The sequence below is a fragment of the Notamacropus eugenii genome, chromosome 1, assembly GCF_028372415.1.
Source record: "Notamacropus eugenii isolate mMacEug1 chromosome 1, mMacEug1.pri_v2, whole genome shotgun sequence".
In the NCBI taxonomy this organism is placed as follows: Eukaryota; Metazoa; Chordata; class Mammalia; order Diprotodontia; family Macropodidae; genus Notamacropus; species Notamacropus eugenii.
In genome coordinates, this window is record NC_092872.1 from 468,820,385 (window position 1) to 468,844,746 (window position 24,362).

Sequence of the window (24,362 nt, forward strand, 5' to 3'; positions counted from 1 at the left end):
CCTGCAAAACCTAGGTGGTTTTCCTACTGTGTTTGGGAAATCTTTATGGGGATGTGAAGCATGTTAGATACTGGGAGAGGGGGAACCTCAAAGAAAAAGATTCTGGGAGCAACAGGGGTACAAATAACATTTAAAAATCCAATCTTGTCTGACCATTGTCCCTCCAACACTTTCCTTCTTTTTTCACTATCTGAATTACATTAATTAGGCACTTACTCTGTGTATGATCCATTTCAGACTTCTATGTACTGGTTCCATAGTGATGCTGTATTGAGAAACAGTGTCACTCATATAAACACTTTGGTCACTCAACTCAAGTATTTATAAAGGACCAACTACTTGTTTAACATTCTGTCAGTGTTTATTTGGATTCTTGGTTTATAATTATTGTATGAACTGGAATTTTTGTTGGTTTCCTTAAAGTTTATGGTAAGACATCAACAAGATCATTCATTTGTTTTTCCTGGTAAAGAGAAACAATGGTTTAAATTGACTTTTTGCATGGTCTTAGGTCTGGTTTGGCTCTTCGTAAATAGGTTTTTTAAAATTTTAATATTTGTTTTTAACATTCTTTTCTTTTAAAATTTTGAGTTCCAAATTCTCTCCCTCCCACCCCTCCCCACTCACTGAGAAGGCAAATAATACGTTATTAATTATACATGTGAAATCATACAAAACATATTTCCATATTAGCCATAATGCAAAGAAAAGAAAACATATTTCCATATTAGCCATAATGCAAAGAAAAGCAAGAAAAGTAAAATGAGAAACTTATACTTCAGTTCTCACTTAGAGGTCATCAATTCTCTCTCTGGAGATAAATAGCATTTTTTCATCAGGAATCTTTTGGAATTGTCTGGGATCATGTATTGATCAGAGTAGCCAGGTCTTTCACAGTTGATCATCATTAACATTACTGTTACTATGTGCAATGATCTGGTTCTTCTCACTTTACTTTGCAGCTCATATAGGTCTTGCCATCTTTTTCTGAAATCACCTCTCTTGTCATTTCCCACAGCACATTATAATCATATGCTACAACTTGCTCAACCATTCCCTAACTGATGAACATTCATTTGACTTTCAATTTTTTACCACACAAGAAGAGCTGCTATAAATATCTTTGTACATGTAGGTCCTTTTCCATTTTTTTTTTACTTCTTTGTGTTACAGACCTAGTAGGGTTACTGCTAGGTCAAAGGGTATGCACAGTTTTATAGCCCAGTTCTAAACTGTTCTGCAAAATGATTGTACCGATTCAGTACTCCACCAACAATTCATTAGTGTCATTTTCTCATCCCCTCCAGCATTTGTCATTTCTCATAGGTATGAGGTGGTACCTCAGAGTTGTTTTAATTTGCCTTTCTCTAATTAGTGATTAAAGTGATTTAGGGCATTTTTTCATATGACTATAAAAAACTTTGATTTCTTCTTCTGAAAACTGCCTGTTTATGTCCTTTGACTATTTCTCAATTGGGGAATGGCTCTTATTTTATAAATTTGACTCAATTCTGTACTCAGCATATATTTGAGACATGAAGCATTTATTTGAGAAACTTGCTGTAAGAGCATTTCGGTATTACTTCATTGTCTATGCTACCTTTTAGTAAAATGTATCTAGTAAAATGTAAAATCATGATTGCTACATTCCTGCCTTTTTTAGTTTATCTGAAACATATTAGATTCTATTCTAGCTCGTTATTTTAACTCTGTGTGTGTCTTTCTGTTTCAAGTGAATCTTTTGTAAACGACATATTGTTGGTTTTTATTTCTAATCCATTCTGTTATCCATCTGTTTCATGGGTAAGCTCATCCCATTCATATTCACAGTTTTGATTACTAACATTGTTTTTCCCTCCGATTGGGTGCTTGGGTACATGTGCTTGGGCCCCAATTCTAAAATCACATTTCTCTTTAAAAATCACATTTCTCCCTAGCCTCAAAATACTATCCCAGGAAGTTTCTCCCCAGCTCAAGAATATAGCCTGCCCCAGTAACAACCATTGTCGCCTTTCCTGAAATAGCAGCCAGCTGCACCTATGAAACTCATTAGGCTTAACCAGTTGTGCATTGGCTGAACAGGCTGTGTAGTGGGTCATAATGACATTTACTACTCACTGACCAATATATGTATCCTACACTTAGACATATGTATACTCCCTTACATTTATCTTGTCTAACAAGACATTGATGAGAGCAACCTGGTATTTTTGAGTCAGTCCTGACTGCTAGCTGACTTTGTGATATTTCAGACCTAAAAACACACTTCCAGGTAGCCCTTCCCACCCCTGGGCTATTTCCCAATGAATTTTGGGTAAAATACCTGCACAGCAGATACAAAAAGTACATGTTCCTTTACGAACTGACCACTCCTTAATCACTCCCTAATCCCACCCCAAAGCACCCTAGTTAGCATACTTGGCACACATCTTACTATAGAATAATCTATATAAACTTTATCTATAACTGTTGTAAATTACAGGTTCCCTAAGAACTCTTGCCCACTGAAAAGCATAATAAATCTTTACCTTGTCCTCAGCAGAGCTTGAGCATGTGAATTCTTCTCCAGACGACCTGCTCCTGGTACCTCTGTGGTTGTGGCGGTCTTATACCCCCCTTCTAGCCCTTATCATCTCCATCCCATTTGCTTCTATTTCTTTTCTGTCTCTCTCTCCTGTACTTCCTCAAAAGTCTATTTTGCTTGTAACCACTGCTTCCCTTAATCTGTCCTCCTTTTTATCATCCCCCCTTTCTCTTATCCCCTTTACATCACTGCATGTATATGTGTGTGTGTGTGTGTATATATATATATATATATATATATATATATATATATATATATATAGTCTTCCCTCTTTGAACCAATTCTGATGAGAATGGGATTCAAGTCTTGCCTGCCAACTTCCCCTCCTATTTTCCTCTCCATTGTAAAAGTTCTTCCTTGCCTGCCTCTTTTATATGAGAAAAATTTCCCCATTCTATCTTGCCTTTCCCTCTTTTCCCAGTGCATCCCTCTTTCTCACCCCTTTCCTTTGTTTGGAGATAATTCCAATATAAAGAACTTATATCCATGCCCTCTGTCTATGTAAACTCCTTTTAACTGTCCTAATAATGATAAAATTCTTAGGAGTTCCATGTATCATTATCCAATATAGAAATGAAAACAGGTGAAATTTACTGAGGTCCTTATGATTACTCTTTCATGTTTATTTTTTTGTGCTTCTCTTGAAACTTATGTTTGAATGCCAAATTTTTTATTCCTTTCTGCTCTTTACAACAGCAATGCTTCAAAGTCCTCCATTTCATTAAATACCCATTTTGCCCACTAAAAGATTACACTCAGTTTTGCTGGGTAAATTTTTCTAGATTGTAATCCTAGTTCCTTTGCCTTCCAGAATATCATATTCCAAGCCCTTCACTTCTTTAATGTGGAAGCAGCTAAGTCTTGTATGATCCTGACTGTGACTTCACAATATTTTAATCATTTCTTTTTGGCTCCTTGAAGTATTTTCTCTTTGACCTGGGACCTCTGAAGTTTGACTATAATTCCTGGGAATTTTAATTTTGGGATCTCTTTCAGGATGTGATTAGTGGATTCTTTCCCTTTCTGTTTTACCCTCTGAATCTAAGAATATCAGGGCAGTTTTGCTTGATAATTTCTTGAAATGTGATATCTAGCATCTTTCTTTGATCATGGCTTTCAGGTACAGACAGTTCTCATTTTATGCAAATTCACATTATGTAAATTAGACTTTATGTAAGGAATTCTGAGAAAATCTGCATTCTAAAAAAAGACCCATATTAACTTTACTAAACATTACTGTGTTCTCTCTTTTCACTGCTGACCCTGCCTGAGTGGTGGCTTGAGAGGAGATCTTCACCCCGTTCTGCCCACCTGCCCAAATTCACATAAAATAAAAAAATAAAATAAAAAATAAAAAATAAAAATCACTTTACATAGAGGTCTGTAAAATGATCCACTTACATAAATCAAGAACTGCCTGTAGTCCAATAATTCTTAAATAATGTCTCCTTCAATGATATATTTTCTACTTTCTAATATTTTTTTCATTCTTTTCACTTTGCTTTATTTTTTCTTGAGGTCTTATGGAGTCATTAGCTTCTACTAGCCCAATTCTGATTTTTAAGGGATTATTTTCTTCACTGAGATTTTGTACTTCTTTTTCCATTTAGCCAATTACGTTTTTTAAGAAGTCCTTTTCTTCATTGAATTTTTGTACTTTTTTTTCCATTTGGGCTGTTCTGCTTTTTAAGGAGTTCTTTTCTTCAGTGAATTTTTGTGTCTCTTTTACCAGTAAGCCAATTTTGTTTTTTAAGATGTTATTTTCGTTAATATTTTTTAAGTCTCTTTTATCAAGCTGTTAATTCTCTTATAATTTTCTTCATGATTCTCATTTCTTTTCCCAATTTTTCCTCTACTACTCTTACTCTTTCCCCAGCTCTTAAAGGAATTCTTGTTGGCCTTGGATCCAAGTATTTTTCTTTGAGGATTTATAGCTGTTTTCACATTATTGTCTTCTCTGAGTTTATGTCTTGGTTTTCCCTGATATCAGGGAAAGCTTTTTATGGTCAAGTCCTTTTTTTTTTTTTTTTTGGTTGTTTGCTAATTTTTCTAGCCAATTTCTTGATTTTGAATTTTATGTTAAAATTGGGCTTTGCCCACCTTGGGGTAGGGAGGCACTGTGCCAAGTTTCAGATTTTTTTTGTACTGCTATTTTCAGAGCTAGTTCTGGGAATCTGTGCATTCAGTGTTTCCAAGAGGCTAGAGATGTGGTCACTGCTCCCCTGGTCTACATGCTGATCTTTATCCAGGAAGAATCCCTGGTCTCTTGCAGCTACAAAAACTGCATTGGAACTGCAACCAGGACCCCTGCTCCCTTGTGACTTACTCCCTCTTTGCCCTAGACCTGACCCAGAGCTGTGTAATGGCAATAGAGTTGCCTATCAGTGCCAACTGCACCCAGGGTCAGCATAAGGTCTTTGGTAATTTCTTTCTGACCAGTTGTCGAAACCACGTATTGCCTCTGGGCTGAAAACTCCTGAACCTGTTGTTGCTACTACTGCTGCTACAGCTGCTACAGTGACCACTATTGCTACTGCCTTCCATGTGGGCTCTGGAAAGACCTCCAACTGGATGTCACAAACTTCTTCTACTGACCTCTTAAATTTTCTTGAGCCAAAATAATGTTCCACCCTGGCTTTTTGTTGGCTCTGCCACTTTAAAATTTGATTTTGAGTGATATTTTAAAGTTTTTTGGAGGGAATGTTGGGAGAGTTCCAATGGGTTGCCTCTAATCTGCCATCTTGGCTCCTTCATGGTTAATATTTTGAAGAATAAAAAGATCCTCCTTTTCATAAAAAGTGTTTTTTAAATTATTTTTTTTCAAGTAAAAAATTTCCAATTGTGAGTAAGGCCCCTAAGGTTGGGATTTTCCAAGCTTCCAATTTGGATAAGAGGTTGGTAATGTGGAGTTGGGACTCTCTGGGGCTGCACTCGAGTCTCTTCCTCAATGAAGATGTGGACTTTTGGAAACTTTTTTATATACCTAGTTTTTGTGAATTTAGGGTTTTTCCTGCTTTGCTGCTCAGCTGCACCTTTATTTTTCTGTCAAGAATTTCTCACTTCCTCAGCCAAGTGAAGGAATTTGTTTTTAACTTATTTCTTTTCAGGAAGAGAGTGAGAAAGTGTGCATGCTTCGAGCTATCAGCTAGGCTGTTCCTTTGGCTTTGAACTTTCATAGCATTTTTGCTGAGATAATGGACCTAAGTTACTGGGTCTCTCATCTCCTCCCTGGCAGGTTACCTTCCTGCAGAGTACTGACTTTAAAAAAAAAAAAGAAAGAAAGAGGACTTGGTTTGTGGGTCTTGCTTTGTTGTTTTGTGACCATTCATAAGTTATCCAGAAGCTGAAATCTGAAAAAAAAATATTTATAAATATCCAAGATCTGACATAAGAAGATCATAGGAACTAGAGCTGGAAGGATCCAAGATTTAATCTAACACATCTAGAGCTCTAAGAAGAATATCGGGGGGCAAGTTTCACAAAATGTATCCAAACCCAGCTTTGCAAAACATTCCCTGGGTGAGCAGCAGGAAAAGCATACTCACATCAACTTATAAAAATTAATTCATTTGGCTTAGGAAAGACAAAGGACCCTGGGACATAGTAAGATAGTTCCATTACAAAATGGGGATAGCAAAGTGCTCACCTAGTATGTAACAGCTGATGGGAGGAAAATAGCCTATAGAGTAGCTTCTGATTTCAAATGATTATTTTTGTTATGTGCTAAGCTCAACTGTTTCTATGCTACTGAAGAAGTATGTACTGTTAGCACCTTCTGAATTTCAGTACTTGTTCAAAATCCCAGTCACCCTATCCTGATTATTCCTCTATCACCCACTCAATTTTACAGGTGATGGAAGTGGCATCCAGCAAAGTTAAACGTCTTCCCCAGGGTCAGTCAGGTAGTAAGTTGCAGAACTGAAATTCAAATTTAGGTCATCTGACTTCAAATCCATTGTTCTTTAAACTATTCCATATTAGGAGTCTGAATGATTGATTGGTACCTAGTCTCTATGCTATGTGTGACCTTCATTCAGTCAGATTAAAACTGACCCCAAATTAGAGTATCTATTCTTTTGGGAAATTACAGATACATGGGATAGAAAATAGCCTGCAGAGAGCAAATGCCTGCCTGGCATTTACTATAATTTACCAAAAAAAAAGTTACTCACTATATTCTTGCTAAATATTATGCACTCTGAAAAGCAAATGGAGATATCTTTAGCAACATAGTGTGTACTATGAACTAGGAGTAGAGAGGCCTGGGTTAGCAATACTATTTTTGGATTAAAAAGTACAGATCAATTCCATGTTCCTACTTTCACAGAGGATGACATACAAGTCATACTTGACATATTATTAACCTACCCTGTTAAAAAAATTTTCATCGGGGAAGATGACAAACACAATTTCCCTTGGTAAGACATATTGATGTCTCATAATTGTTAGATTTAGGAAGTTTTTTCCTAATGTCCATTCTAAGATAACAAATGTCAGGAATGGTATTTCAGAATATACATGTGATTTACCGGTCCTATGTGAAAATGAACTACCCAATTCTGTGGAGCAGGTAGTTATAATTAATAAATCTTTCTGCTTCTATCAAAAGATTCTCGTGTGAAATTAATCATAGGATTGTAAACCTAGTGCTGGAAGAGACTTTAGAAGTCATCTAGTTTAACCTTCCCATTTTACAGATAAGGAAATTGGATTCCAAAATAGTGGACTGACTTGCTCCAGACTCCACAGCAGTAAATGGCAAAGCTGGGATTTGGACCTAAGTCCTGTGATTCCAAAGCCAATGTTCTTTTGTTTTTCAGTCACTTTTTAGTCCTGTTCCACTCTTTGTGACTCCTATTTGGGGTTTTCTTGGCAAAGATACTAGTTTGCTCTTTCCTTTTTCAGCTTATTTTACAGATGAGGAAACTGAGACAAACAGGGTTAAGTGACTTGCTCAGGGTCACACAGCTGATAAGTGTCTGAGGACAGATTTGTATTCAGAAAGAGGAGTCTTCCTGATTTCAGGCCCTATGCTCTATCCACTGCACTTAAAATGCCTTTCAATAAAAATAAAATAAACACTCTGGTAAATGTAGGTGTACTTCAAAATCTGACCTTATAAGGAAATATGTATAAGACAAACAAGAGCTCTGCTTATTATGGAGAGATAGAAAGTTAAAAGATGCTAAGGAAAAGATAGAAGAAGTGCTGGACTTAAAGTCAGGAAGATCTAGGGTCACTTATTAGTTGTGTGACCCTGGGCAAGTCACTCAACTTCTCTGGGCCTCAGTTTCCTCATCTATATAAAATGAGAGATTTCACTAAGTTTCTTTTCAGCTGCAAATCTATGATTATATGAAGCTATAAATTATGAACATAGCAAATCTTTCCCAACAGCTAAATGTAGGTATTGAAACTGAATACTGTGAGCTGCTTGAGGGCAGGGGCTGTCTCTTGCCTTTTTTTTTTTTTTTTTTTGTATATCCAGTGCTTACTACAGTCTCTGGCACATAGTAGATGCTTAATAAATGTTTATTGAATTGAATTGAGCTATTTAATTGATCCTACCTTGTCATACAAAAGCATGATCTGAATTCTGGACCACTTGTGGCAGAGTTCTATGCAGCAAACTATTCAAATAAATCAACAAGTGAACTAAGGAAACATTTCTTCGTTGGATTTCTTCTCAAGGCTAAACAAGATAGAGCGGATTTAAATCACTGTAAGTTTTAATGGATGGTGCAAGTGACTAGAGTGCTAGACCTAGAGTTAGGAAGATTCATTTTCCTGAGTTCAAATCTAGCCTCAGACACTGTGTGACCCTGGGCAAGTCACTTTAACCCTGTTTGCCTCAGTTTCCTCATCTGTAAAATGAGCAAGGAAAAAGAAATGGCAAACCACTCTAGTATCTTTGCCAAGGAAACCCCAAATGGGGTTGCAAAGAGTTGGACACAACTGGAAAAACAACAGCAAAGTTTTAATGTATTTCAAGGAAAAACTCTGCACTCTGCATCTATACACAAAATGTATAAGCCCACATTTTTCTTTTTTTAAAACAATATTTTATTTTTTCCAATTACATGTAAAGATAAATTTTAACATTCATAAAAAAAATTTTCAGTACCAAATTTTCTTCTTCCCTAAGATGGCAAACCATTTGATATGGGTTATAGATGTGTGGTCATGTAAAACATTTCTATATTAGTCATGTTGTGAAAGAAGAAATGGATCATAAGAAAAAAACACAAAAAATAAAGAAAATGAAAATTGTATGCTTCAATTTGCATTCAGTCTCCACCAGTTCTTTCTTTAGATGTGAACAGCATTTGCCCTCATGAGTCCTTTGGAATTGTCTTGGATCATTGTATTGCTGAGAACAGCTAAGTCATTCATAGTTGATCATCATACAATGTTGCTGTTACTGTGTACAATGTTCTCCTGGTTCTGCTCACTTCACTTTGCATCAGTTCATGTAAGTCTTTCCAGGTTTTTCTTAAATCTGCCTGCTCATTATTTTTTTATAGCAAAATAGTATTCCATTACATTTGTATATCACAACTTGTTTAGCCATTCCCCAGTTGATAGGCATCCCCTCAATTTCCAATTCCTTCCCACCACAAAGACAGCTGCTATAAATATTTTTGTACAAGGAGGTCCTTTTCCCCCTGTTTAAAATACATATATATGTATGTATATGTACATATATACAAATGTATGTATATACTTTTGATAACAGACCTAGTAGATAAACCCACATTCCTTTTCCTCAGCCTCTCCTTAGCCTTTGTTTCATGGAAGATAGAAATGCAGGTAGACCTGACTTTAAGCAAATCCATTTGCATTTGAAAACTGATTTATCTAAAAGTTAAAATTAACCTACTTGTTCAAGGACAAGAACCTTATTTATTTACCATAAAATTCTTTAAAATAGAAGATTTCCCAAGTATATTCAGAAGTAGCAAGATTTAGTGCCAAAAGGGATCATAAAAGTCCAAATGCTTCATTTACAGGCACAGAGGTGTGAGGCACAGAGAGGTTAAATTACTTGTCCAGGGTCACACAGCTAGAAACTATTAGAGTGGAATTTGAACTGTTTTCCTGATTTAAACTCCAGTGCCCAATCCATTCTATTTACTTTGCACATTTAGGACATTTATTAATCTCCTGTTATGGTAAGTGATTACCATAATATTGCCTAATATTAGGTATTGTGCTAAGTAAACTGGGAATAAAAAGAAAGACAAAAAGTGTTCCTGCAAAGAGTATATCTTTTAATGGGGGAGACAACTTGTGAATAACTAAATACATACAATATATAAAGGAGTCCAAAAGTAAGATCATCTCAGGAGGGCAGGCATTAGCAGCTAGGGAGACTGCAAAAGCCCTCCTGCAGATGATGTGAGATGAGTCTGGAAGAAAGCCAGGGAAACCACAAGGTGGGGTGAAGGAGCAGAGTATTCCAGGAATGAGGGACAGCCAATGCAAAAACATGGAGCCAGAAGAAGGAATATCATGTGTGAGAAACTGCAAGTTCAAGGTCAGTGTTGCGGCAGAGCACAGGCAAGGGAATAAAGTGTGAGAAGACTGGAAAAGGAGGAAGAGGCTAGGTTATAAAGAGCTTCCTTCAACAGAGCAGTTTATATTTGAATCTAGAGGTAATAAAAAGTCAGAGGAGCTCATTGAGCAGTCAGATGACATACTTAGACCAATGCTTTAGAAAAATCATATTGGCAGCTATTTGAAGGGTTGATTGAAGTAGAGAGAGGCTTGAAGCAGGGAGACCAGTTAGAGGGCTATTGAAGTAGTCCCGATGAGAGATGATGAAGGCTTGGACTGGTGTTGTGGCAGTGTACATGGAGAAAAGGGACATATCTCAGAGATGTTGGGAAGGTGGAAATGATAAGGTTTGGAAGGAGATTGGCCGTGTGAATAAGAATGAGGAGCAATGGAGGACACCAAAGTTGCAAACTTGGGTGACTGGAAGGATAATGGTATTCTTGACAGTAACAAGGAAGACTGTAAGAGTGGTGGATTTGGGGGAAAAGATAATGAGTTCTGTTTTAGTCATTCTGAGTTTGAGATAGTTAGAGGACATCCAGTTTGAAATGTTTATGAGGCAGTTGGTGATGCATGACTAAAGCTCAGGAAAGAAACTAGGGCTGTTTATATAGTTCTAGGAATAATCTGCATAGAGATAATAATTGCACTTATGGAAACTGATGATATTTCCTCAGAACTGATGATCTCTCCAAGGGAGAGAGAAAAGATGATGGCACAGGATGGAGCCTGTGATACCATCCAGCAAAGGAGCTGGAGAAGGAACAGAAAGGAAGGAGAAGAATCAAGTGAGAATTGTGTTAGGAAAACTAAGAGAGGAGAGAGTATTGAGGGTGGGAAACTGATCAATAGTATCACATGCCATAGAGAGGTGAAGAACAAGGATTGAGAAAAGGTCATTGGATTTGATAATCAAGAGCTCTTTGGTAACTGGAGAGGGCTGTTTCCTTTGAATGATAAAGTTGGAAGAAAATATGCATGCAGAATTGAGAAGAGAGTGAGAGACAACTGTGAGCAATGAGTATAGATGGCTTTTAACTTAGAAGGGAATAGGATGATAATGGGGATGGTAGGTACCCATGAGGGTCTTTTAAGGATGAGGAAGACTTGGGCATGTTTGTAGTAAATGGAAAGAAATGGTAAATATCAAGGGACTGTAGAATGAGAAAGGGAAATGAGAATGGAAGCAGTCTACTAAAAGAGATTAGAGGGGATGAGATCAAGGGAGTGGTTACCCTTAGAAAGAACAAGGCAGAAACTATATGAAAGGAGGAATTAATGGAGAGTAATGTCGGGGAGCTGTGAGATGAGAAGAAGAGATAAATGGACTCTTGGAAGGAACACATTATGTACAGAGAAGTAGAAGTATAGAGTACTAAGATGGAAGGGATCTTAGAGATAAACTAGTCTAACCAATTCTCATTTTCTAAATTTGTAAATTGAAGTTCAGAAGATTTAAATGACTTCCTTAAGGAAGGACATGTAGCTAGTAAATAGCAAAGCTTCGAATAGAACCCAGGCTTCCAGGCTTCTCTTTCATTTTTCAGTCATATCCCCAAGTACACATGTAAAGAATCCCATAAACTATTGCCAGTTTGGAGCATGTGAACAACTATCAAGGGTGCTCTAAGCTCTCATAATCATAGTTTTTGGGCATCTAGGGAGCACAGCAGGTAGAGTAGTGGCCCGTTCAAATCAGGCCTCAGACACTTACTACCTCTGTGACCCTGGGCAAGTCACTTATCTTTGTTTGCCTCAGTTTCCTCTTCTGTAAAATGGGGATAATAATAGCACCTACTTCCCAGGACTGTTGTAAGGATCAAATGAGATAACATCTACAAGGCATTTTTTAAACTTTAAAGAGTGGTAGTTATTATTATTACTTAAAGGCAGGAGCTGAACTTGGATTTTAGACATTCCATCAAGCCCTATGCCCCCTGGTACCTGTGTAAAGATTACTTTAGTGACTTGTCCCTGAATAAATAGATCTAGAAGAAGAAAATGGACAGAGAACATCCATTTGATAATTTGCCACTCCTCAGAAACAGGGACATAAAGCCATTTCATGGGAAAGGACAATAGAGATCATTTAGTCTATGTCTGCAACTTTTAAATTTGAAAAAAAAATCCCTGAAAAAAATAGTTTTATTTACTTCTGGCCCTTTTAGCTTGGACACCTCCCCCAGTCCCTAATTTCCTTACACACTTTGATAATGAAAGAATATTCAATTATTCTATCTATGTAAAATTTGTATATGGACTGTGATGTAGAATCACTCACTGTCCCACCACATTTTTTCCTGCAAAACCAATACTCCACATTACAAATACATCCATGTGGTATGGTGAATAGACTGTTGAACTTGGATTTAGGAAGACCTGAGTTCAAATCCAGCCTTAGACACTTAGTTTCTTTGTGATCTGGGCAAGTCATTTAACCTCTGTTTGCCTCAGTTTCTACATTTGTGAAATTGAGGATAGTAATTGCTCCTACTTTCCAAGGTTGTTTGTGTGGATACAGGAACCATTTGAATGGCTTCACTCTCACTAACTCAATGAGCAACATACAGCTAGGAAAGACTGGCCATCTGTGACTGGCCAGAAAACTGGCTCCTTTTCTACTGGTCTGTTTAAAAGGTTAAAAAGCAAGGGTCTTAACCTTTTGGTGTGTATCACGGACCCCTTTGGAAGTCTGATGAAGCCTATAAGCCCATCTTGGAACAATGTTTTTTAAGTTAATAAAATACAATACATACAAAGGAAACCAATTATAATGAAATATAGATAGCAGATCTATATTTTAAAAATAGAACCCTTGCCTTGGAGAAACCTGTACTTTTCTTTGGCTCAGGGAAGCTTCTTAAACATCAGGGGCTAGTGTAAATTTAATTTTTCTCACTGGTGAATTTTATATCATTTCGGGTCTTTCTCCTAGCAGCTAATGGTTTAGCTCTTCAAACCATTATCCATTACTGCAAAAAAAGAAATTCTAAAGTATGTAAAGCATCCTTGTCTAGAGGAGGCAATGAAACATAAAAAAAAATTATTATGAGTCTAACTGCAATTAAAAATGATAAAGTAATTTATCTTCACAGATGTTGATAGCCATTAGTGATCTGTGATGGAATATCTAGTGTCCTGACTAGTGAATTAATTTAAACAAGAATCAGTCGAAATCTGATTACTTTCTTTATTCCCATACTATATTGAAAAACTCCATGAAGACAAGGAATATAACTTAATCTAAACTTTGTATCTCTTCCAGTGCTGAATATAGTGCAATGCACATAGCAGGGGCTTAATGACTTTGAAAAAGGAATGACTGAATAGGTAGGTCTCCAGATAAAGGTATAAGAATAATAGCTTTTGCCAGAGAGAGAATAAATTTAAATTTAGATTTAGCTGGCACAATATGTATTTGTTAGGTGTATTGTAAGTATAATCAAGAGAGCTTTGAATCAATAATCAGCCACCATATCCAATGTTGCCAGAGCCTGCTGATTTGACATTTGTCACATTTCTTTTCTGACACTGCCACATTGGTACAGAGCCTCTTTACTTCATGCCTAGACTGTTGCAATACCCTGCTGGTTAGTCTCCCTGTCACAAATCTCTTTCCAGTCTAATCCATCCTCCATTCAACTGTTAAATTGACCTTCCTAAAATACAAGTCTGGTCACATCAACCCTTCTCCCACCCCACTCAATAAACTCTAATGGCTGCCTTTCACCTCCATGATGCAAAGTCCTTCACAATCTCTCTGCCCTTTTCCTTTTCCCCTCCAATTCCTAACTTTCTAGTGTTTTTACATGTTATAGTTCATATACTCTGTAAGCCAGTGACACTGACCTCCTTACTGTTCTTTGTATCCCCACAAATTAGCACAGGGCCTGGCACATATTAAGCACTTAACAAATGCACATTGACTGACTAACTAACTGCTAGGTAAAATCAGTTAGCATCTCTGATTTTTAAAATGTTGTAAAAAAGGAGTAAAGTATTAAAAAATAGGGAACTTAGAATATCAAGATGTAACATTTAAAATAATGCCTAATAATAATAACAAATATTAGTCAGATAAGAGAAAAGTTATGCCTTAGGCTTTAAACTTTTCTGACATGTTGAATTCATTAATGTATTTGAATGATTTTTTTATGTATCATATTGATAAATCAGTGAACAGGTATTTAAGTGTCTACTTTGTATCAGGCACTGTAATAGGCCCTGAGGATACAAAGTAATAAATGAAAACATCCCCTTCCTCAAGGACATTTATATTCTATTAGATTAGATAATGCATACATAGATGCTAGCATTTGGGGAAAGGGGGAAGGACTAGCCCTGTGCTTTCAGTGTATAGGGGATCTTCCTTATAGGGAAACTGGGTAAGTGACACTCAGAAAGTAGTCTTTATTGAGTCTGTCAGTTTGCAGGTAGACCTTTAGTGGATTCTCACAGGGATGTCTGGTTGGCCTGGCACCATTTTCACATTTTTACCAATGACTTGTATGAAAGCATAGATGGCATACTTATCATATTTGAAGATGATACAAAGCTGGGAGGGAGCCATCATGCTGGATAACAGTCAGGATTGAAACAACTCTCAACAGAGTGGCTAGAATTCTAGCCATTAGAAAAGTTGGACCACTAAATATGACAAACTTTAGTAGAGATAAATGCAAAATCCTACGTTTGAATTTTTAAAAAATCGACTTCCCAAGTACAATATGGAGGAGGCATGGCTGAAGTTGGTTTATTTGAAAAATGTTTGGGAGTAGATTGCAAGTTTACTAGTAAGTATATTGCAGTGTAATTTGTAACAAAACATAATAATTCTGTATTTTAAAAAGCAGAGTGTTCATAGTGAAGCAGGGGATAGTCTCAAGTTCCTCTGCTAAAGGGAGATCATATTTGGGATTTTAGGAAGGACATCTTACTCCAAGATCCAGCCATAATCAGCTCTCTTGCCGTTCTTTTTACTGGACACTCCATCTTCTGTCTCTGCTTTTGTGATAGCTTCAGGCCTAGAATGCTCTCCCTTTTCACCTCTGTCTCTTAGAATCCCTTGGCCTATTTCAAGAGTCTGCTCAAACCACCCTCCTGAAGTAAGCCTTTCCAGGTAGCCTCAGCTACTACTGCCTTCCCTCTAAGATTAATCTTTCTTTTGTATGTACATACTGATGTGCATGTTTTCTCCTGTCCTTGAAGGTAAGTTCCTGGAGTACAGGGACTGTTTTTGCTTTTTCTGTGTATTCTCAGGGCATCCATAGCACAGTGCCTGGTATGTAATAAGTATTTAATGAATGCCTGCTGATTGATTGATTAAACTCAAGAGCATTCAGAGTTGGGTAACCAGTATGGTAAAAGGTCTTAAGATCATGTCATTTTGGGACTGGTTGGAATACCTGGGGATATTTAGCCAGGAGATTTAGGAGGGGACATGATAACAGCCATCCAGTACTCAAACAACTGTCATATGGAATAGGCATTAGACTTGTTCTGCTTGGTCCCATAGATTCAAACTAACCATTGATGGGTAGAAGCTGCAGAGATGCAGATTGTTACCCTGGATAACAAGTAAGGTCTTCAGAATGGATTTTCTCAGGAGACAGCAAAATCTTGGTCAGGTTCATAGATTTTGAACAGGTGGGACCTGAGTGGTCATCTAGTCAACCCTCTTATTGTACAAATGAGGAAATTTAGGCCCACAGATATTGGGTGACTTGCCTAGCAAATGGAAGAGATAGGATTTGAACTCAGGCTCTCTAATTAATAGAAATAAGGAAGGTAAACTGCCCATGTAACTATTGTGGTGCAGTGGAAAGGATCCTGGCCCCAAAGTCAGAGTCCAGGACTTGGTTTGAATCATGGCTGTTCTGCTTTGTGACCATAAGAAGGAAGAGGGAGGGAACAAACATTTCCATAGCACTTACTATGTGCCAAGCACTTTATCTCATTTGATCCTTACAACAACCCTGGGAGGTAGGTGCTATTACGACTCATTTCATGGAAGAGGAAACTGAAGCAAACAGGTTAAGTAACTTACCCATAGTTATATAGCTGGTAAGTGTCTGAGGCTGGTTTGGAACTCAGGTTTTCTTAACTCTAGATCCAGCGCTCTATCCACTGTGGCTCCACCTAGCTATAGAAACCATGGGTAGGTAGGTGCCTTCACCTGTCCGGGCTTCAGTTTCCTTCCTTATAGAGGAGAAGGCTGGATGATATCTACAGACCATTCCACCTTTAAATCCACCATCCATCTGATCCTATGATCTTCAGGTTTCCAGGATACTGGAAGAAGTGTGGCATAGGAGAAAGACCGTCAGATAGTTTTTAAGAACACTTGGGCTTTGGATTCATGCTCTGCGACTCTGGACACTTCCTTTACCTCTCTGGGCCTAAATTTCCTTATCTGTAAAAACAAAAGGGCTAGATTACAGGATCTCTTGGGGCCCCTCATTTCTAAATCTTCAGCTGGTATATTCGTGGTTAACACACGGGTGCAGAGGCTTTCATCATCTGTACGGTCACAACTGGATGTGGGGGGTGCCCCTTGGCATCAGCCAGGGTGGGAATCAGCAGCCCGAGACCTCAGGTCTGACCTCACCGCCTTTACAGGTGTGGCCCTGGCTCACCTTTCCTTTTCCAGTCTTACTTTCCTCATCAGCAAAATAGAGAAGATAAGGGTGCTGCCTTTTTACAAGGTTGTTTGCTAGCCTAAAAAAGCAGCACACAACTACACATTTTATTTCGTTACCGATAATAAAGGTTGGCTGATATTACTTCCCTACACACAAAGGTATTTTTTTTAAACTTAATGACTAATCTCCGATTCTTAATAGATAATAGGGGTGGAACCAGCTGACCCCTATCCGTTCAGAGGGGTCTTTTTTGGCTCCTGCTTCCACAATATAGGTGCAGAGGGCACTGGGATTATACGTTAAATTTGAGGTGGGCCTTGGTATACATACGTTAGCATTTGGAGACGGCAAATCTGAGAACGCGACTCGGGCTTCGCAGGCCCATTTGCCCCGCTCCACTAGAACGGGGAGAAACGTGCGGCCCATGCCCGGGGAGCGGCAGGGAGACACATGGTCCGGTAAATACCCTCATCCACTCGAGCAGTGGCTGGAGAGACGCCCGCCCCCGGCCGAGGTCTAGCAGGGTGGCAGCCCCGGGCAGGCTGGCGGGGGTCCGAAGCCAGGCCGTGACGTGGCGGCGGGGCCGCGTCCGGGGCGGGAGGCGTCGGGGTAGGAGCTGAGGGGCCGAGCGAGGCCCTGACGTGGCGGCTGGGCCGTGGGAAGGGGCGGGGCGGGGCGCTGCTGCACTGTGCCGAGCTTTGGCCAGAGGGCGCCACAGCCCGGGCCTTCCCGGCATCCGAGACCTCCCAGTGTGTGGTGCGAGGCGGTCGGGAGTAACCGCGCTGGGGATTGGGCTGCCGGAGCCGCGGGGCCTTGATGGAGCTGGGGCAACCCCGCCTCCCGCATCACCCTTCCCCATCCCTCCCCAGAGTTTGGGTCGGGCGTGGAGGGGAAGGAAGATTGGGATTAGGCGCCTCTTCTTTTGCAGTTCTAAATCTCCTCCGCTGCAGAAGCAGCCAGAGCCGCGGCTGCAGCCCCGCCCATTCGGGCCAATCAGCGGCTTGGGCACAAATATGCAAATGAGGCGCCTGTGCTGTCGGTGTGCCGCTCGTTGGGGCTGGTGGGGTCGCGCTTGGGGATTGAACTGGGCCAATCAGGCGGGTGCGTGGCGGCGCGGGGGAGGCGGTGCCCCTTCCCTCCTCCCTCCTCGACCCCGCTCTGACAGGGGGGCCTGGCCGCGCCGCCGGTAAGTGCTGCCGCCGCCGCCGCCTCTGCCGCCAACCGCTGCCAACCGCCGCCGGAGGGGAGAGCCAGGGCCCCCGCTCAACTGGTGGGGAGAGGCTGGAGGGCGGGGGGCGCGCGGGCTGGGGCCGGCGGGGGCGGGGGTCTGCCAGGCGGGTGGTCTCGGGGCCCCCTCCGGGCCAGCCGGTCGTGTCAGTTTCCGTCGAGGTGGGGGGTCGGCGCCGCCGGCGGCGGGGGGCGGCTCCGTCATGGCGAACCGAGCGGCGGTGAGTACGTGCCGGTGCCGCTGCCGCCGCCGCCGCCGCCGCCCGGCCGGGGGTCGGGGCCGGGGCCAGGCCGCGCTCCCGCGGAGGAGGTCTCCGGCTGAGGGGGTGTGGAAGGGGCGAGGTTGGAGGCTGGTGGCGAGGGGTCCCTGACACGTGTGGCCGAGGGCGCTGGAGTCTCCTGGGGCTGTCATGGCTGCGGGCTCCCTCCCCGTCCTCTGCCCGGGGACGGACCCAGCCGCCGCGGCCGTGCCTGTTGCACGGGTGTGTGAGAGTGAGAGAATGAGTGTGTGGTGTGTGGTGTGGGGAGGCGGTGTCTGCTCCTCGCGCTGCGTGTGGAGGGAGGGAGGGGGCCTTGGCATGCGGTTGCTTGGCCTCCAGCCGTGTTCCCAACATCCTTCGAGGGAGAAAGAAGCCCCTGGGTCTTAGGCCCCGGGCTCCTCTCCTACGCCCCCACCCCACCCTGGGCTCCTTCAGCTACCAGCCCCCCTCCATCTTTGATCTCCCTCTCGCCCCCCTCCTCCCTCCCCTGGTTCGCCTTCCGTGGCCAGCCGTGACTCATTGACCGGGTGTCCCGGGAGCACATCGTGCCCTAGGGCACCGGGCCTCCCGTGCTTTCCCAGGCCCTGGCTCTGGGGTTTCAGCCGAGCTGCTCCTCGGTGATACTTCACCCGCCCCCTCCCTGTCTCCCTCCCCCTCCTTCGGGTGGCAGCCCTCTCTGGGCCTATATTCATGCCAACAGCATGGCCAGGTTTCCTCTCACCTCCTGCCCTGTGCGTGCTTGGTTGCAGCTGCTTGGCATTAGAGTAGAGGATGTAATGGGTGATTCCATGGCACCTCCTGAACTAAGTACCGTGTCCAAAGTCTGGGCCCTTTCCTCAGCTGCAGGTCAGCCTTGGTTGTTTATGTTTTTGATTTGTTTTTGTTTTGCTTTCTTTTTTAAATAAAACTTTTCATCATGAAACCATGTAGAGGAGAATAATAAAAGTTATTTGAGACCTGCTGTTAACACATTACACACATTTACTTTCATAAAGGTGTTGGATATGACACTTTCCCATTACCCAGGAGATGTGAGCCCACCTCCAACTTGTGCCCCTTTGAACATTAAATCTTAGTTTTGTTAATAAAATTTCAAACTATCAGAATTTAGTTTGCCAGTCTCTAAATAGTGCTACGATCACATTTCTACCGTTTAATCATAATTTAAGTCCTCCATGTTTTGATTAGCCATTTATATATCATATTGAAGCAAAATATGATACGATGATCTTGTCCTATATTGCTTTATAGTTGTCCCCTATTTAAAGAAGATCTGGTATAGGAAAACATAGGATTATTGCTCTACACCTATAAAAGACCTCAGAAAACATCTGGCCCCTTTCCCTCAGTTTACAGATAAGAAAACTGAAGACCTAGGGAAGTTAAATGATTTGTCCAAGGGCAGGATGGTAGACTGCTTTAGAAGTAGACTGGGAACCCAGGTCCTCTAATTTCACAGGCTACTAGTACTCTTTCCAACCTACCGTACTTACAAAACATTACATTACAAAGAGATTTGGGGTAAAGAATGTAACATAAGTTTAAATAACGAATATACCTTTTATGTCAAGTTTATAGAAATTGAGTATGTATACACAAAACCCTGGGAATAGTGCTGTCTAGCAGTAGGTGTTTACTAAATATTTGTTGACTGAATATGAAAAGTGCATTGTCCTAGTAGTATTAGGATTTCACCACACTAGCTGGGGGACCTTTGGCAAATTGCTTTGCCCTTTGAGGGTTCAGGATCCACTATAAAATAAGGTAGTTTGACTAGATAATTTCTAAGTTCCCTTCCATCTCTCCAACTTCTGTGATTCAAACACACCTGTTGCTAAAAAGGCAAGGTACAGCACTACCAATAGATTTCTTCTATTACTATTTTAAAGTAACTATGCATTAAACAGACTGTACAATAAGTTATTAACAAATTTCTGCCTTTAGGGCTTATACTCTGAATTTCAGATTTCATAAAGCTGGCATAAAATGTACTAGAAGAAAAATTATTTACTCTGACCATCAGATTTCTAATCTATCTTTTCATGGAGAGTATGAGTTTCTAGCAGCAACTCATGAGTTAAGGAATGATAAAAGGGATGAGATAAAGAAGATAAAAGATAAATAGCTTGAAAGAAAACATGCTGATGGGTTGATTCAGGGAAATGAAAGGAAAAAAAATGAGGCAAGGAGGCATAGTACAGTGAAAAAGAACTAAACTGTCGGAACACCTGGGTCATAGTCCCAAGTCTGACACCTAATTGTGTCAGCTTCAATTCAACAAAAAAACATTTAGTGGATTTTAAAGCAAGTTACTTAGGGACCCCAGTTTCCTCATAACACAAAAGTTGGGGAGGGTAGTTTGAACTAGGGAGCATCTCTTAAAGCCTTCTACTGCAGTAAAATTGTGTGATTCTAAGCACCTGTAAAAATGGAAGAGAATGGGGGGGGGGGTTGAATTTTATAAGGAAGGACAAAGTAAAGGTATTAAATAGATAATATAGATGCGGAGAATGAAGGACTTTAAATAACATAATCTTAGTGGATAGATGAAAAAGCACAGTTAATCAGTGAAGAGTCCTTGTCAGGGTAAAATAATTCATTGATCAAGGTTTTAGTGTAGTTACGTGAAATAGAGAAAGACATTAGAAATGTGAAGGTGAAGAGGGATCTGCATATGAAATTTGAGAGATGGGGAAAGTGGAGAATATTGGTACTATAATCAGTAGAAGAAAACTTACTGGCCAGGTTGAGACATTTTGGTCTCCTTTTAAAAATAAATTTTAATTGGTACCTTGTTTTTACATCACACTTGTTAACATAATTCTTTCCCCATTTGACTTCCCATTTAGGTCTTTTTATGCAGTCACCATTAAATATTAAAGAAAAAGATCAATAAGGGAGTGATAAATCTGGAAATCACCAATGTAAATGTGATAAATTAGAGAAGGAAACTATCTTTACAGAGATATTGGAGATGATTAAGGAAAAAATAATTAAAATCATGGGAAATAGCAAATAATAAATTCATCAGAAATAGTGAGTAGACTGGAAAGAATTAACCAGATAATTAATTGTTATGGTGAGATCCATTCAATTGCAGAAAAAATATCCAAGAGTATATTCAAGGGTAAAAAGTTGAATTGGTATTTAGTTTTCAATTCAACAAACATTTGTTTTAGAATCAAGTTGCCTTAAGTGAGAGCTTAAGATCTTTAAGATTTGGGTCTCCAACTTGAAAGACTAAATAAAAGAGGCATATAAAATTAATGAAAATAGTGATCACAAATTGACAGTGTTTTCTAAACTTAAAAATTTCACATAGCTGCCACTGTGGCATTGGTATGCCATGTGGAGAATTTCATTGATGGTACAATGATTTAACTACATTGCTTTAATTCATAAATATAGGATGCTACATTCCATACAGTTTTATAAAATCGTAACTGTTCTAGCTTTCTGTTACTGGGTATCTCAGTTTCTGCCTTTGAGTAAATAGAGTGGTTAGAAAATCCAGCCACGCGATGAACTGAGCCTCTGGAGAATAGAAAGCCCAGTGGACCTGTAGTTGTTTTCTGGTTCTTTTCTGTCACATCTCCCCATCTTACTGAATCTCCAGATAGCACCATCTTAAGGTGACCCTTATTACCTGATCTTAGCAAAGATTCAGAGTGGTATTTATGCAGAAGGAGTACATGGGGCTTAGTAGATGTGTAACTCATGCACCATAGTATTATAGGTACCCAGCTTAGATGTGTTGTGTTTCTTTTTAAGACTGTTATTTCTGTTTAAATAAGTGTCACTGTATTTTAAAAGGACAGCAAAGCCTTCAAGCTTTCTTAATATCTCTTAATAGAAAAATAGTTAACAATATTTTACTGTTGGAAAAAAACCTTTTTTTTGACATTTACTAAGTGCATTTCTCTTTTTGAAAGTGTGTTGATAAATGTGTTTTCACTTTACATATAAAATTAGACATTCCTCCCCCCCAAAAATATGCCCTTAATAGTGTCATATACAGTTACAAACTTTTAAAAAACTACTGGTCTCAATTATGTCTTTATCTATTCAGTCATTGGCATGTGTAGCCTGTTTGAATGTATCATTTTTAATAAGAGCCCTAAAGCTAACTAGTAGAAATTGCTTAGGCCACTCTTTTAGTGATATGTATGAAATAACTGTAAGAAACAGTGGAGTTTCCTGTAATATAACTAATTATCACTGGATGAATGAATTTGTAAGGTGTTTTTTCAAGGTGGGAGGGGGTTGATGTTTGTTTTTTTAAGCTGGATGAGATTTATGTTTGAGAACTCTTGAAATCAGTCATTTAAAATATAATTGTTTCACCCAAAGGGACAGGATTGATATGAGTTGCAATAGTTGTTTCTGTTTGATTAGCATAAACTATATTAAATTTTGTTTATAATACATTATTGGAGGTTAACTACTAGTACCTTTTTAACTAAAGTATAATTTTAATATTTTGTCACATTGAGTTTGGTTTATTTTGGAATTTGTATACATTTTGACAGATAAGTAAATGTGATATAGTTTTGTTCCCTTTAACTTTGTAAACTTTATTATCTTTTAGAAACTGTCATATATGCATACAAGTGTGTAAACATACATGTATGTATTTGTCTTTTTGGTTGAAATGCAGTGTGTATAAAGAGTGGGTCTTTGGGTAGTCCTACCTCTGACAAATAATAGCTGTGAGACCCTGGGCAAGCCAATTTATCTGTCAGTTTCCAATGCAACTTTCTAAAACTACTAGTTTTAGAACATTTGCTGATTTGTATTGGTGGTGGAATTTATCATATCAGGATTTTCCTATGCCAGTGGAATCACAAACCTGAACCAAAGATTTGATTGAAATAATTCTAGCTTATTTTTGACAGTGGGGAGAGGGGGAAGGGAGGAATGGGTGCAACAATCCCATCACTGTAGTTTTAATATTATTTTGGTAATAATAATAGCTGACATTTACTTAGAACTTTAAGGTTTATAAAGCATTTTATATACGTTATTTCATTTGAGATGCACAACAGTTCTATTACCCAACTTTGTGTATACTGGACAGATACTGCAAATTGATGTTGCAAATCATCTTAGGAAATTTTACATTGAGGATCATCTAGAGGTCAGTGGAGAGGTTAATTGTGGACATGAATAGGCCACTCCACATTATGACCAAAGGATGAAGAAGCAAACTAAAGGGTGGTATCAAAGAAGTATGTGAATGAAAAATGAAATAGGTGTTAGTCATGTAACAAAAGCAATAAATAACTGATGCATAGCCTTTGTGCTCCACTGATGTACTGGGAGAAACTGAGGAAGGTGCTTTGCATGTTAAGTAGTCCTCCTGTGGCAGGTTTATGGAAGGAATTGGACAAGAGTCATTCAGAATGAGAAAGCATGGATGAGTTGCAGTCTATATCATTGATGAGATCACAGATGTATTTAAGTTATGGCATAAGATGTATAGATAGATCACAGTCATAGAATCAGAATCACAGAAACTGATCTTATGACTGGGGAATATTTTAGAAATTATCTAGCTCAAACTCCCTTAGTTTACAAAAAAAAAAGTTCCAGAGAGGTTATTAAATTTACCATACATCACACAATGGCAGAGCTAGAACTAGAGCCCTAGGTCACCTCATTCCCAAACCATGGTTCTTAACATTACTTCATGCCATTTCTTCAGAAAGACACCATGTTCCATAACAGATGTATGACCCTGTCAAATCTCTTTAATTTATTTGGGTCTTTGTGAGGGGTAGTAGAAAGTTCACGAGATCTGTATTCAAAGGACTTGCTTTTTAATATTGACTTTGTTACAGAGTTTCTTTGTGATATTGAGCAAGAAAGTTATAGCTCTCTGTATTTCAGTTTCCTCATCTGAAAAATAAGGGTATTGGATTAAAGTGACCTCTAAGTGTCTCGGAGGTTCCTAAAATTCTGTGATTTAAAAGATCCTGGATTCACTTTTTTTCTTACAAATTCCCATTCTGATGCTTCATGGTAGTATGGAAGTGACTGGGTTTTCAAAGGCCATTCTAACTGAGTGCCAGAGGCTACCAATCTGGAAAGGCT

At 39.5% G+C, this 24,362-nt stretch overlaps 1 protein-coding gene across 12 annotated transcripts in view; it reads left to right on the forward strand.

Annotated features, from left to right (window-relative positions):
* Positions 1 to 24,362, forward strand: part of CHD9 (chromodomain helicase DNA binding protein 9) — a 223,213-nt gene that overhangs the window by 9,545 nt on the left and 189,306 nt on the right. For 9 of the 12 annotated variants that reach the window (XM_072632202.1, XM_072632206.1, XM_072632207.1 and 6 more), the window contains exon 1: positions 17,842 to 17,968. The exons of 2 other annotated variants lie outside the window; for them this stretch is intronic. The gene's annotated coding sequence lies outside the window, so the exon portion shown is untranslated. Of the gene's footprint in view, positions 1 to 17,841; positions 18,053 to 24,362 lie in introns of those variants that run through there. One more of the 12 variants, XM_072632203.1, reaches the window with a different exon arrangement.